We start from the raw sequence: 12,359 nt of genomic DNA, 5'->3' as shown, positions 1-12,359 counted from the left end.
CAGACCGCACTGCCTGCAGATATCTCTGCTCACGGGCGCGCCCTGTCCTGCCTCACGGCCTCGCGCAGACGGCGCACACCCCCCCCCCAGCCGCGCCAACCTTTGGCTGCCCACGGCTAAAATCCACTATGCCCGCTGATTGCACCGATCATGGTCGCGCCCTGTTCTTCGACTACTCCATGACCCTACCGTGCAACCTCGCTGATCACGCCGCCCCAGCCGTACCAATCCTCGCCACTACGCGTAGTCCTCTGCAAATATCATCGGGTCGTGTATCCCAGGTTCTAACTTTGAATTCCCCTTTCCTTTAGTATTATTGCTTGTTACAGTGGCGTCACCCGCTATCATTTTCCTCTACCGACCTTATTGATAAAGATCGGTAGGATAACTACCATTGTCGAGAGGTAGGAATTTCTTGGGATTGACGATTAGATTGTTGGTTTCAAAGGTTTAACTCTGACGGGCCGTAAAATGCCTCTCCGTCGTAGATTTGCTCGTGAATTCGGATGGTTATCTAGAGTCTACTTGATCTAATCATCTATTCGAGGACGTATTGTATTGTCCACCTTAGCCGGTCTGTCCTTATCGCTCGTTAGAGTTTTCTTACATTGCATAATTCATTCTGAAAAATATCTTCATCTTTCCTTACTGTGGCGTAATACGTGCCGTCGATCCTGGCTGACATCGTATTACATCAAGAACACTAGGATATCCTTGCCTTGATAATAAGAAAACATAACATTAGGAATGTCAAGGCATAACCAAAGAAGATCAGTTGGATTTGGTGGCGTTGTGTCGAAAGAGAACGCTGATATTGAGTTGGTATGAACTAAATCAAGACTGGCAGCAGTCGGTTGCCTCTTACTGCCCAATTAGTGGGATTTTCTTCCCTATCGGAGGTAGAACACTGGATTTAAAGTGTGTTTTTTAGAGAAAAACACTAGGATCTGGTGGTATGATCAACAGGTGAACACCGAGATCCCTTTCCCTTTATAATATGCAAAACGTTGTGATATGGTAGCAGCTTAGCTGCTAAAACACTGCAATTTAGCTGCTTTGTTAGAGGGAGAACAACATAATTTGGTGGCCTAGTAAGGCGCAGCGCACACAGATTGGGATTTGTTTGAAACATACGCAGAATGGTGCGATTTGGTGGCCTTTCAAATGCCCAAACAATGCCATTTCGCAGCTGTTATAGAGGAAGAACACTAGGAGTTGCTTGCTCCAATGCTATCAGGATAGAACATTGGGCTTTTGTGCCATTTTGAATGCCTAAACAATGCGTTTTGGCTTGTCATTTAGAGGCAAAACACTAGGAGTTTCTTTGTCTAGTGATGGCAGAACACAACACTAGGATGTGGTGGCCTTTAGATTGCCCAAACAATGCAAATTTGCTGGTTTTTTGACACGCAAAAACCTAGGATTTGTTTGGCCCAATAAAACACAGAACAAAACACTTGGTTTTTTTAGCCTTTTGAATGCCCAAACAATGCAATTTTTCTGGTCCTTCAAAGGCAGAACATTAGGATATGCTTGCCCCAATAATAAGAATACATAACATTCAGAATTTCTAGGCACAATGAGAGAATATCAGTTGGATTTGGTTACCTTGTGTGCAAAGAGAACACTTATATTCAGTCATTTTGAAATAAATGCAGACCCGTGCCTGTTGGTTTCCTCATACTGCCAAAACACTGGGATTTGCTTCCCTATTAGAGGTAGAACATTAAATTTGAAATGCGTTTTTTGGTGCAAAAAGTGGGATCTGATGTTATGAACAACATGTGAACACGAAATGCATTTGCCTTCATAAATTTCAAATTGATGTGATATGGTAATGTCTCAGCTGCCAATACAATACAGATTAGCTGCTTTGTTTGAGAAACAACAACATGATTTGGTTGCTTGGCGAGGCGCAGCAACATGGGATCAAGATCCTTTTGAAAGCAAATTTAAATGGTGTAATTTTGTGGCCTTTAGAATGCCTAAACAATGCCATTTCACTGCTATCAGAGAGGCAGAACACTCGGAGTTGCTTGCTCCAATGATATCAGAACAGAACACTTGGCTTTCGTGGCCTTTTGAATGCCTACATCATGCCTTTTGGCTTATCATTTAGAGGCAAAATACTAGGATTTTCTTGCTCTAGTGATAACAGAACAGAACACTAGGATGTGGTGTCCTTTAGAATGCCCAAACAATGCAATTTTTCTGGTCTTTTACACGCAAAAACCAAGGATTTGTTTGACCTGATCAGACACAGAACAAAACACTTGGATTTTGTAGCCTTTTGAATGCCGAAAACATTGTAATTTTGCTAGTCCTTTAGAGGCAGAACACTAGGATATGCTTGCCCCAAAATAAGAAAACATTACATTCGGAATTGCTAGGCACTATTAGAAAATATCACTTGGATTTGGTCGCCTTGTGTCTAAAGAGAACACTCGGATTGAGTTGTTTTGAAATAAATGCAGACTAGTGGCAGTTGGTTGCCTCTTACTGCCAAAACACTAGGACTTGATTCCCTATTAGAGGCAGAACACTATTAAAATGCACTTTTTAGTGCAAAAACTTGGGATCTGATGGTATGATCACTAAGTGAACAATGAGATCCATTTGCCTTTATAAATTTAAAAATGATTTGATATGGTAACGTATCAGCTGCAAATACAGTATAGTGAAGCTGCTTTGTTGGAGGCAAAACATCATGATCTGGTGGTCGGGTAAGGCACAACACATAGATATCGGGATCCTTTTGAAAAAAAATGCAAAATGGTGCAATTTGGTGGCCTCTAGAATGACTAAGCAGCGCGATTTTTCTGCTCTTATAAAGGCAGAACACTGGGAGGTTCTTGCTCCAATGATATCAGAACAGAACACTAGGCTCTTGTGGCCTTTTTTGAATGCCTAGATAATGCCTTTTGGCTTGTCATTTAGAGACAAAACACTACGAGTTTCTTGCTCTAGTGATAGCAGAACATAACACTAGGATGTGGTGGCATTTTCAATGCCCAAACAATGCAAATTCGGTGGTGTTTTAGAGCCTCAACACTAGAATATGCTTGCCCAGATAATAAGGAAACATAACATTGGGAATTGCTAGTCACTGTTAGAGAAGTTCAGTTGGATTTGGTGACCTTCTGTCCAAAGGGAACACTAAGATTGAATTGTTTTGAATCGAATGCAGACCGGTGGCAGTTGGTTGCCTCTTAATGCCAAATTACTGGGATTTGCTTGGCTATTAGAGGCAAGACAGTGGATTTAAAGTGCATTTTTTTAGCAAAACACTCGAATCTTATCCTATGATCAAGAGGTAAACACCGAGATCCATTTGTGTTGATAAAATTCAAAATGCTGTGATATGGTAGCAACTCAGCTGCTAAAACACTGCAATTTAGCTGCTTTGTTTGAGGGAAAACAACATGATTTGGTGGCCTAGTAAGGCGCAGCACACAAAGATCGAGATCCTTTTGAAAAAAAATGCAGAATGGTGCGATTTGGTGGCCTTTTTGAATGCCCAACAATGCTGTTTGCAGCTAATATAGAGGCAGAACACTAGTTGTTGCTTGCTCCAATGATATCAGAATAGAACACCGAGCTTTCGTGGCCTTTTGAATGCCTAAACAATGCCTTTTGACTTGTCATTTAGAGGCAAAGCACTAGGAGTTTCTTGCTCTAGTGATAGCTGATAGACCCAAAACATGTCATGTAATTACACATATTTTAAGGGCATTTTGGAACCATTTCATGTGTATTTTTCCCAATTTTATGAAAGATTACTCTTCATGCACTAAATAGAGCAAATGATAAAGATGATGCATTTTAACGCCATTTTATGCATGTTTTACAATTTAGATAATTTTCAGCAAAAATATGTTTAGGGCACTGTAATTTATAATGCCCTCTCTTGTATTTCAGTCATATTTTTTATCAGAGATGAAGTCGAAATAAAAAGAGTTAAGGAAACAAGAAAGAAAAAGATGGGAAGTAATAATGAAAAAAAGAGGGGGCTTACTAGAACAGACCAAGGCGCCGTATCTCAAGCCAGTAGTCAGGCTAATGAGCGCACAACACTCGAGTCAGCCCAGTCGTAAGTGAGGCTCGGCACATAAGGAGTCAATAAGGCCCAAATCGGCCTAACGCAGGCCCACAACAATCACACAATAGAGGTATGAGTTTCAATTTGTTTAATATAAGTCGTGAATTTTATACTTTATTGCTTTTTAGAAAGTTTACATATGGGATTGCAAAATCCCATATTCAGTCGGAATCGCCATTGCCCGGGCTGCAAAGTACAAACATGATCGCGGCTTGACGGGCCGTGATCTTTAAGAAAACAAAAAGAAAAAAATATACCAGGCTTCGAGCTGACTCGGTCCAAAGCCCATATCATTTTGGGCTCTCATAAAACAGCGATATATGATCTCAACCGTCCAATCTTCTTAGATAAGATTGGACGGTGAGATCTATCTTGCTCAATTTAACTATTATTTATCCTTCTTTTAGTCTGATGTGGATGTGGAGCCCTACGACAAACGAATCAGAGATGGCTAAGGCGACGTGGACTGCCTATGTGGACGATGACAAGGTATTGATGTGCCAAGAATTGGGGTACGCCATAACCAGGGTCCACGGTTGTGATTTAATTGGAGCCGTTGGATGTTTATGAGAAAGATCCAACGTCCAGGGGCATTTCTGTCAACCTTCACCCCTGGTCGTCTACTTCGCCTGCCGAAGGCCATTCTCAACTGGCGAGGGGGGACTAGCCGTGATCCAACGGCTCGGGAAGGCTACGAGGGCAGCTCCACACCATCCCATGGCCACTAGTGCCCCTCCCAGGCTGTTAAAAGTGGCCGAGAGCCCCCAATTTCAGCGGGCCTCCGACCAACGTTCCACCTAGATCTAGAGACGATGGAGGACCCTTCCGGTGGCAACGAGAAAGGCACGAGGGTCGTGACAACCTATTGACTATTCGAGAAGCTCCAAGAGACTTCAAGGAAGAGGTAGGAGAGCTTGATTCTGCCTCAACAAGGGAGAGAAGGAAGGGGTCGACCGTGTAGTGATGCTAGGCAGCGGCGATCGATGCCGCCACCCCCGTACTTCTATTCAGAGCGGAATCAGGAACTCTAAGTGATGGAAATATATGTGGCCGACAAGCCAATCACACATTCCACATCTCGTTCCATATTCATTAATAAAACATATTCATTATAGTGCACGTGTGATGCGTATAATGAAGTCCATGAATACATGATCGGACTTAGTGGATTATGATGAGATCGTAATGCGGAGATCACTAGTCTTTAACCATTTGTTATAAAAATTCCTATTTGAAGGATACACGAGAAGGACACTGAAGTATCCGGATAGAATAGCACTATCTAGCCTCACTCATATGATGAGTATGGCCGGTCCCGTAGCCATTAGTATGGCGACACTAAGGATAGATAGTGGGTGCTCTTTAGTAGAAAGAGTTCACTGAATTGATCCGTACAAATCCCTGAATGGTATTATACCGAACTGTCAATCAGGTTGATTAACGTCACGGTTGTGTAAGTGGTCCTTAGACCTGAGACACCAAAGACGTCTTGTGGACGGACGGTTGTACTTTGACTATGGCCAACGAGTCTCTAATCATGAGATTCTAAACGGTCTTAGTTCGGGTGCATCAAGAAGTACAGGAAGGCGATTGAGTAGTCAAGATGGGATCGTCCACCCTCGGTACAAGAGGTGACAGCTCAAGGAAGACGATGCAACTAAGTCCTTGGCCAAGGCAGTGAAATATCGGAGAAGAGTTCTCCCATGATTTCCAAATGCATTAGTACTAACTCGGATGACCGATTAGGGTTTGACAGTTGACCATACCCTAAGTCATAGAAGGAGCGTAAAGTGGATGAGGGATTATACATACACGGTACCCGATGACGAACAGGTTCCATGAGTGAGTCGATACACACTCCTTTGTATCTTATAGGGCACGAGGTGTACCTTGGCACCCCACGTGTCGGAGTCTCGACCTATCGATTGGGTTAGATCAATGCGACATTAATTAATCTATATGATGATAGTTAATTAATTTGGAAGGCCAATAAAGGTTATTGGGCCGCTGGAGTCGTTAACTAGACTGATACATGGGCCTAGAGAATCAGACACAAATGGTCTTTTGGACGTTGGAAGATAAACTTATGTTTTGGGGTTTTTTATGAAAAGTACCCACTTAGTATAAATAGGGGAAGGCCCTGAACGAAATTTACCCAGGCCAGAATTGTTCAGGGGCCTTTCCCCTTCTTCTTCACTCTCCCCACACCCCCTCTCCATCCCTGATGTGATCGGGACGACGTAACGACGCCGACGGAGAAAGAACGGGGCTCATCAATGAGAAGGAGGAGATCCGAGGCGTCGAGGACCGCGTGGATACATCTAGAGGCTGCACACTTGAGCAGCTCAACTCGTCTCACTCCTTGATCTAAGAAATCACGAATGAGATTCGTGCAAAGGTTATTCGTTTTAATGTTTTTGTTGATGCTGTTTGATTCGCAAAAATCTTCCTCCGCGCATCATTTTTGTTCTGTTCATCCATCTCAAGGCCTTTAGAACCCAACAGTGGTATCAAAGCCAGGTTCTGCCTTGATTTGGATGAAGAACGGCATCAAAATCGTCCAAAACGTAGTGCAAAAAGATGGTTTTTGAATTGTTTTGATTAAATCTAGTTCGGATGTCCCTCCCGTTCCGTTCTGGGCTATCTAGAGCTTGAACAGACCCCGTTCAACGGCTGAACGGGGTCTATCCAGGGCGGAACGGGTCTCCGTTCATCGTTAACGGGACCTGTTGCCTCCCCATGGCGGAACGGGGGTGCCGTTCAGTGGAACGGGGCCATCGCAGGAGGAACAGGGGGCCCCGTTTGGCGGAACGGGGCCACCGTTGGGCGGAACGGGGTCCCGTTCAATCTGAACGGGACCCGTTCAGCGGCGGCGATTGAGTGTTCAATGGCGACCTAGCGGCGGTTCACGCCGGCTCAAGCCCCGTAGGGCCCGCGGTTGATGGATCGGGTTTGACCAAGTCCACTAACGCAGGGCCTATCCAAGGAGCCACCTGGCGTGGACCGGTCAAACTTGATCCGCTTATGGCGGGTCCCACGTTCAAACGTGGGCCTACGTGGCAGGAGCCACATAGGCGCGCAGCCCGCGTGGCCGGCGCCAACGAGGCGCGCCGCCCATGTTGCAGGCACCACCTGGGTGCCCCTGCCTGCGTGGTGGGCGCCCACGCGCATGGCGGGCGCCAGATAGGCGGCTGCCCGCGTGGCCCACACTTGTGAGAAGCAAAAATATTTATATTGCTTCTCACAATGGCCCCAAGAGCTCTTGGTCCCACGACCTGGTGGTCAGTGGGTGAGGCCCACTACCACCAGGTCACAAATTAACATCTGATATAAGACATCGTTTAATTATATAGATTCCCTTAAAAAGCGGGATATTTGTTTTATTTCAAAATAATTAGAAATAATTATTTTAGGCGTGAAAGAAATTCCGAAAAATTCTGGAAAATTATATTATTGATTCCTTGACACAATAAAAATTTAAATGTAAAATTTTAATGTCAAATGAATCAAAATTATATATTCGAAATTTTGATTTCCTTTTATTTGAGTTGAATAATTTAAAAGTTAAATTATTTAATGTTTAGGCCCCCTTGGTGCCTACAAACTTCCTTGGTACAAACGGCGACGTTTTCAAAATGGGGGATCTTCTTTTATCTAGGGAATCATTATCCACTAGTGATCACCAACATTGCTGGTGAATTGTGTCAGCCTCTCGACATTGTGCATGCGTATTCATCACCGTGGCATTGTTGTCGGCTGCTACACCATCAGTCGTGTGGCCACCGTCAATCGTCATCGCCGATGCGACCATGCATCATGGTGGAGTCCTACGGACTCGCCATACTCTTTCCATAGCATTGCCTATGACTATTCCATGTGTCACTACTGACATGCTCAGCGTCATTGTGACATACCCCGTGCCTCATCTCGGACTTTGTTGTTGCCGAGCGTCGAGCTTCATGTGCTCCCCCCTCCAATCGTCTCACACTACATCTATCCATGCCAACCATTGCATCAACAAAGACCTAGATATGGGCGATGCCTCCAACAAGGTACACCATCCCCTTGCTCCCCATTTATATTACCATCTTCAGTATATTTTTATTTTTCTCCACCGTGCTCGAGTTAGATTAGGTGAGAGAATTTATCCAGAAAATTACAATTTGAGTGAATCCTTTGGTACGGGTCGAGTATCTGCTACATGGGAGCGACAACATAAATAGCTCTAATCAACGCCGTACTCACCGTCATCACTCCGACCAGGGTCAGAAGGTCACCAACATTGTCATCAACGGTCCGAGTTGGTCCACTCAGATCTCGGAGCTTTGCAAATTCCCACGAGTCGGGGCCTGCCCGTACATCCATCTAAGATTCGCGACATCACGTAGTTCCATCTCCTTGTGATTTACACATTGCAGGACACCATAGATGACGTCCAACATCATAGCGACCTGTAGCTGGCTGGCAGTAGTGAAAACACACAGGTACATACAAAACACTATTTAAAATTTTTGTTTTTATTTTTCTCTTATTTCATCTAGGACTACTTGGCGCGCAGTGAGCGGAGATCCCTACACATCTTGAAAATGTTCTAGCCAATGGGAGATTCACACCTCATTGTGTGTAAGGGAAAAAAGATAATTAAATAAATGAATACAGATCCAAAAACTATGATTGGTCAAACTCATTTATTAATAACGTTTGACCCCGATGTTTGATTGAGGTCAAATTTATGAATTTTCTTGTCTCAATTTCATATTTTCATATGTACGATTGGATCATTCAGATAAAGCCTACATCAAGGGCTAAAACTCAATTACTTATTGGGGTAAAATGGGAATTTTTACCATCTAATGTAAGTATAACAGCTAAATTTTGAGATAAGGAGGTCATTCTGGAAGGGTTTGTATCACAGCTACAAGGTAACTCTATCTGGTGTTTGTATGTCACTATATTTGAATAAAATGTGATGGACAAAACATAAACAACAACGAGTTAAAAAGAATATAAAATTCACCCCTATTTTTGGCTTATCATTAGGATATAATAAACTATCAAATATTTCTTAGTCAAAAAATTTAGTAGTAACACAAAGAAAAAACATTCTGGAATTCATCCTTTTTAATCTACTACTTTGTCGAACATATAACCACATGTCGAATTCCCCCATACCAAACACTCAATAATATTTTTGTACTCTCGTACCGGAGCTGAATACCATCACTAGCCACGTATTGATGTCGCACCTGCTAACCAATTACAAATAGGCCTTCGTAACTACTATAGGAAACATTTTACAGAACATAGTTTTTTCTGTCGAACTTACAACTTATGCTAAACTTTAGTTCAATTTCCAAAGAAAGTTTAAAGAATATACTAGCTATTTTATATATACACATTATATATAATAAGTATGGTTTAGTTTTAACTTAAAGTAGCTCTAATTAAAACAATTAATATGCCCCATAGTTACTACATGCTTGATAAGGACATGACCATGAATTTTTTTTTTATAAGTCAGAACAGTAGAAAAACAGTTCAACAATAATTTTTTAGGTATGTGCAAGCATTGCTTAGCATTTTCCACACACGATCCATGTCAACTTTGCTAGAACGGTTCGTATGAAAGTTACCAAGTGTATTTCTCCCATGCCATTGCACATTACCAATGTCCACGTCATTTTTAATAAGACCTGACTGTTTCTTTCCTATGTTACAAATCACATACTGGCGCAGCAAGACATGGGTCTTCTTCCCGTGATGCATACTAGCTGGTTTCTTATCCAATATTTATATTTCAAACTTGCAATAAGTACACACTAGAAGCATAAATATGTTTTAAAATTATATTCATACAGATTTTGATATGTTCACTTTACTTTTGCCCATTTCAATTCCAAATAACAAACAGCTGACTTGCTTTTCTGATTTTAATTTGTGAATTTTTTATATATTTTCTAAGCTTTACTTGAAATACAGAACTGTCGTAAATTAAATGCTAATTTACTTATGAAAGCCTGAGAAGGATAAGAATAGGCTCATATTGGACCACAAGAAGAAATCCAAGCCATGTTCTAGACACATAAAAAAATTTAATACTTAAGAAGCTAATATTTAAGTATTTTTTGTGAACTCGATCAAAAAAATAAAGGATTGTGGAACTAAAACATAACTTAAATTCTGAATGTCTTTTTTACAAATTAGTTAATAGAAGAACATAGAATTGGGCTAGGAACAGAGTAATCCTACTCTGCTAAAACCATTGGTGATGTCAGATGTCATAACAGACGTCGTGCAACGAGTACAACGACGATGCTCTGATACCAATTTGATTTCCGATGTCATCGGGCTCGTTGACCAAAGGTACCACGACGATGCTGTAGTATTAGTATGATGCGTGACGTGGTCAGTGACATCATACGATGGATAAATTCCCAAGTGAATGTGACTACGTGATGTAGTGTACTAGGTGGGATGTACATGCAGGCCCCGACTCTTGTGAATTTGCCGAGCTCTGAGCTCCAAGGTGGGCAACCGATGACGTAGATGGTGACCTTCTTACTCTCTTCGGAGTGACAACAGTGACTACGAGGTAGATTGGAATATTTCCATTCACGCTCACACAAGACGGAGGGGCTCAACCCGTACCTTGGCAATCACTCGAGTTGTAGTTTTCTTGATATAATGTGTCACCAATACTAACCCAAGTGTGGAAGAGTACAGTCAAAAATATGCTGAAAGATGTAATATAATTGACAAACAAGAGGAATGGCACGTGTTGTTAGTGGCGTTCCTTGTCGTCAAAGTCTTGGATGGTGTGTGCACTTGCGAAGGTAGGCATAGTGGAGGGGTGACATAGGCGGGCACAGTCTAGCTCGACAAGCGGCATCAATGCGGTGCTAGAGCATGGTGCGGGAGATAAACGAGAATGAGGAAAGTTGGACGGCCAATGGTAAGGTGGCTCAAGTGATCGGCTGTGTCCAACGGCTAAGACAGGAAGATGGGTTGGCATGGTGGCACTAAGCAGCAAATGCAAGTGGCGGCGCGAGCGCGTCACAATTTTTCATGGGCGCGAGCACGAGCAAAGAGCGGTGAGGGCGCGAGGCTATAACTGAGGGACGCGGAGCATGGTCGTCACGGTGAATCATGACTGGGTGTTTCAGGCGCACCCACACCTTACACAATTGGCTAAAAGCACAGCTTGCTTGGTGGATGATGACCTGCCAAAAGACGGTACCTAGCCTGGGCGCACAACATGGCAAATGCCTCCAATGTCAAGTTGAAAACTCTATGTAGACTATAGAGGCAGCATATTGCACCACATTCGTCAACTAGGGGTTTCGTTAGCACAGATGGTTCATGCGCGCATGACAGTCAAAAGTGGTGGCAGATCGTTCCAATCGCTACGACCAAGGGGCGACGGTCCTATAACTATGTCAGACGGTGGCCCAACGGTGGAACGACGAAGATAGTGCGCTTATTGCAGACATAGTTGTGGGTCATTGACTATCGCAGAGACAACATCTATAGATTAAATAAATTGAAGGCACAGGCATTGTCGCTCATTTAGTGTAACAACCAAGGAAGTCACGCGCATCGCGTGATGCCCAAAGAGTCATGGCAAGTGGCAAGGATTAACAACATCAGTCGGGCAATGCCCGCGAAGTAGACAAAGTCACGCATGGATTAGCAACACGAACCAAAGTGGTTCAATGATGGTGCGACGTCCAAGAGCGACTGTTTGCCGTGGTGGGTTCCCCCTTCTCCAGCTTTCCATCGTCCTCTTCTTCTCACCTCGTTCTCTTTTTCTTCTACCTTTTCTTCTCCTTCTTCTTGTTGAGACCAGTAGATGAACGGAAATATTCAACAAATAACTTGTTGGATGAGGGGGCTAGGGCTCCATCATGCCCTAACCTTAATATGGGCCATCGTAGGGGAGCCATATGTAAGGGCACTAGTAGGGGGGCCTTAAACATAGAGGATCTCCCCTACTTTAACACAAAATACAAACTGATTTGCTGTGTGTTCAACGAGACTTGACAAAACATGTGACGATACGAACACAAACACCATACAACATATACTGAGGACAAAAATGAAACCACATACACAGTAAACATGGAACTGAACAAGCATGATAAATTGAATAAAACAAGCACGATCTAGGGAAAATTTCAAAATGCTCGATGGTGCGGCCGTGCCCTCGTCTGGGGTGTTAAACTCGTATGTCTTCACCATCGCCCTAGCGTGCCCGGTTGGG

This window comes from Wolffia australiana, chromosome 8, assembly GCF_029677425.1.
Source record: "Wolffia australiana isolate 7733 chromosome 8, ASM2967742v1".
Classification (NCBI taxonomy): domain Eukaryota; kingdom Viridiplantae; phylum Streptophyta; class Magnoliopsida; order Alismatales; family Araceae; genus Wolffia; species Wolffia australiana.
This window is presented reverse-complemented; position numbering follows the sequence as displayed.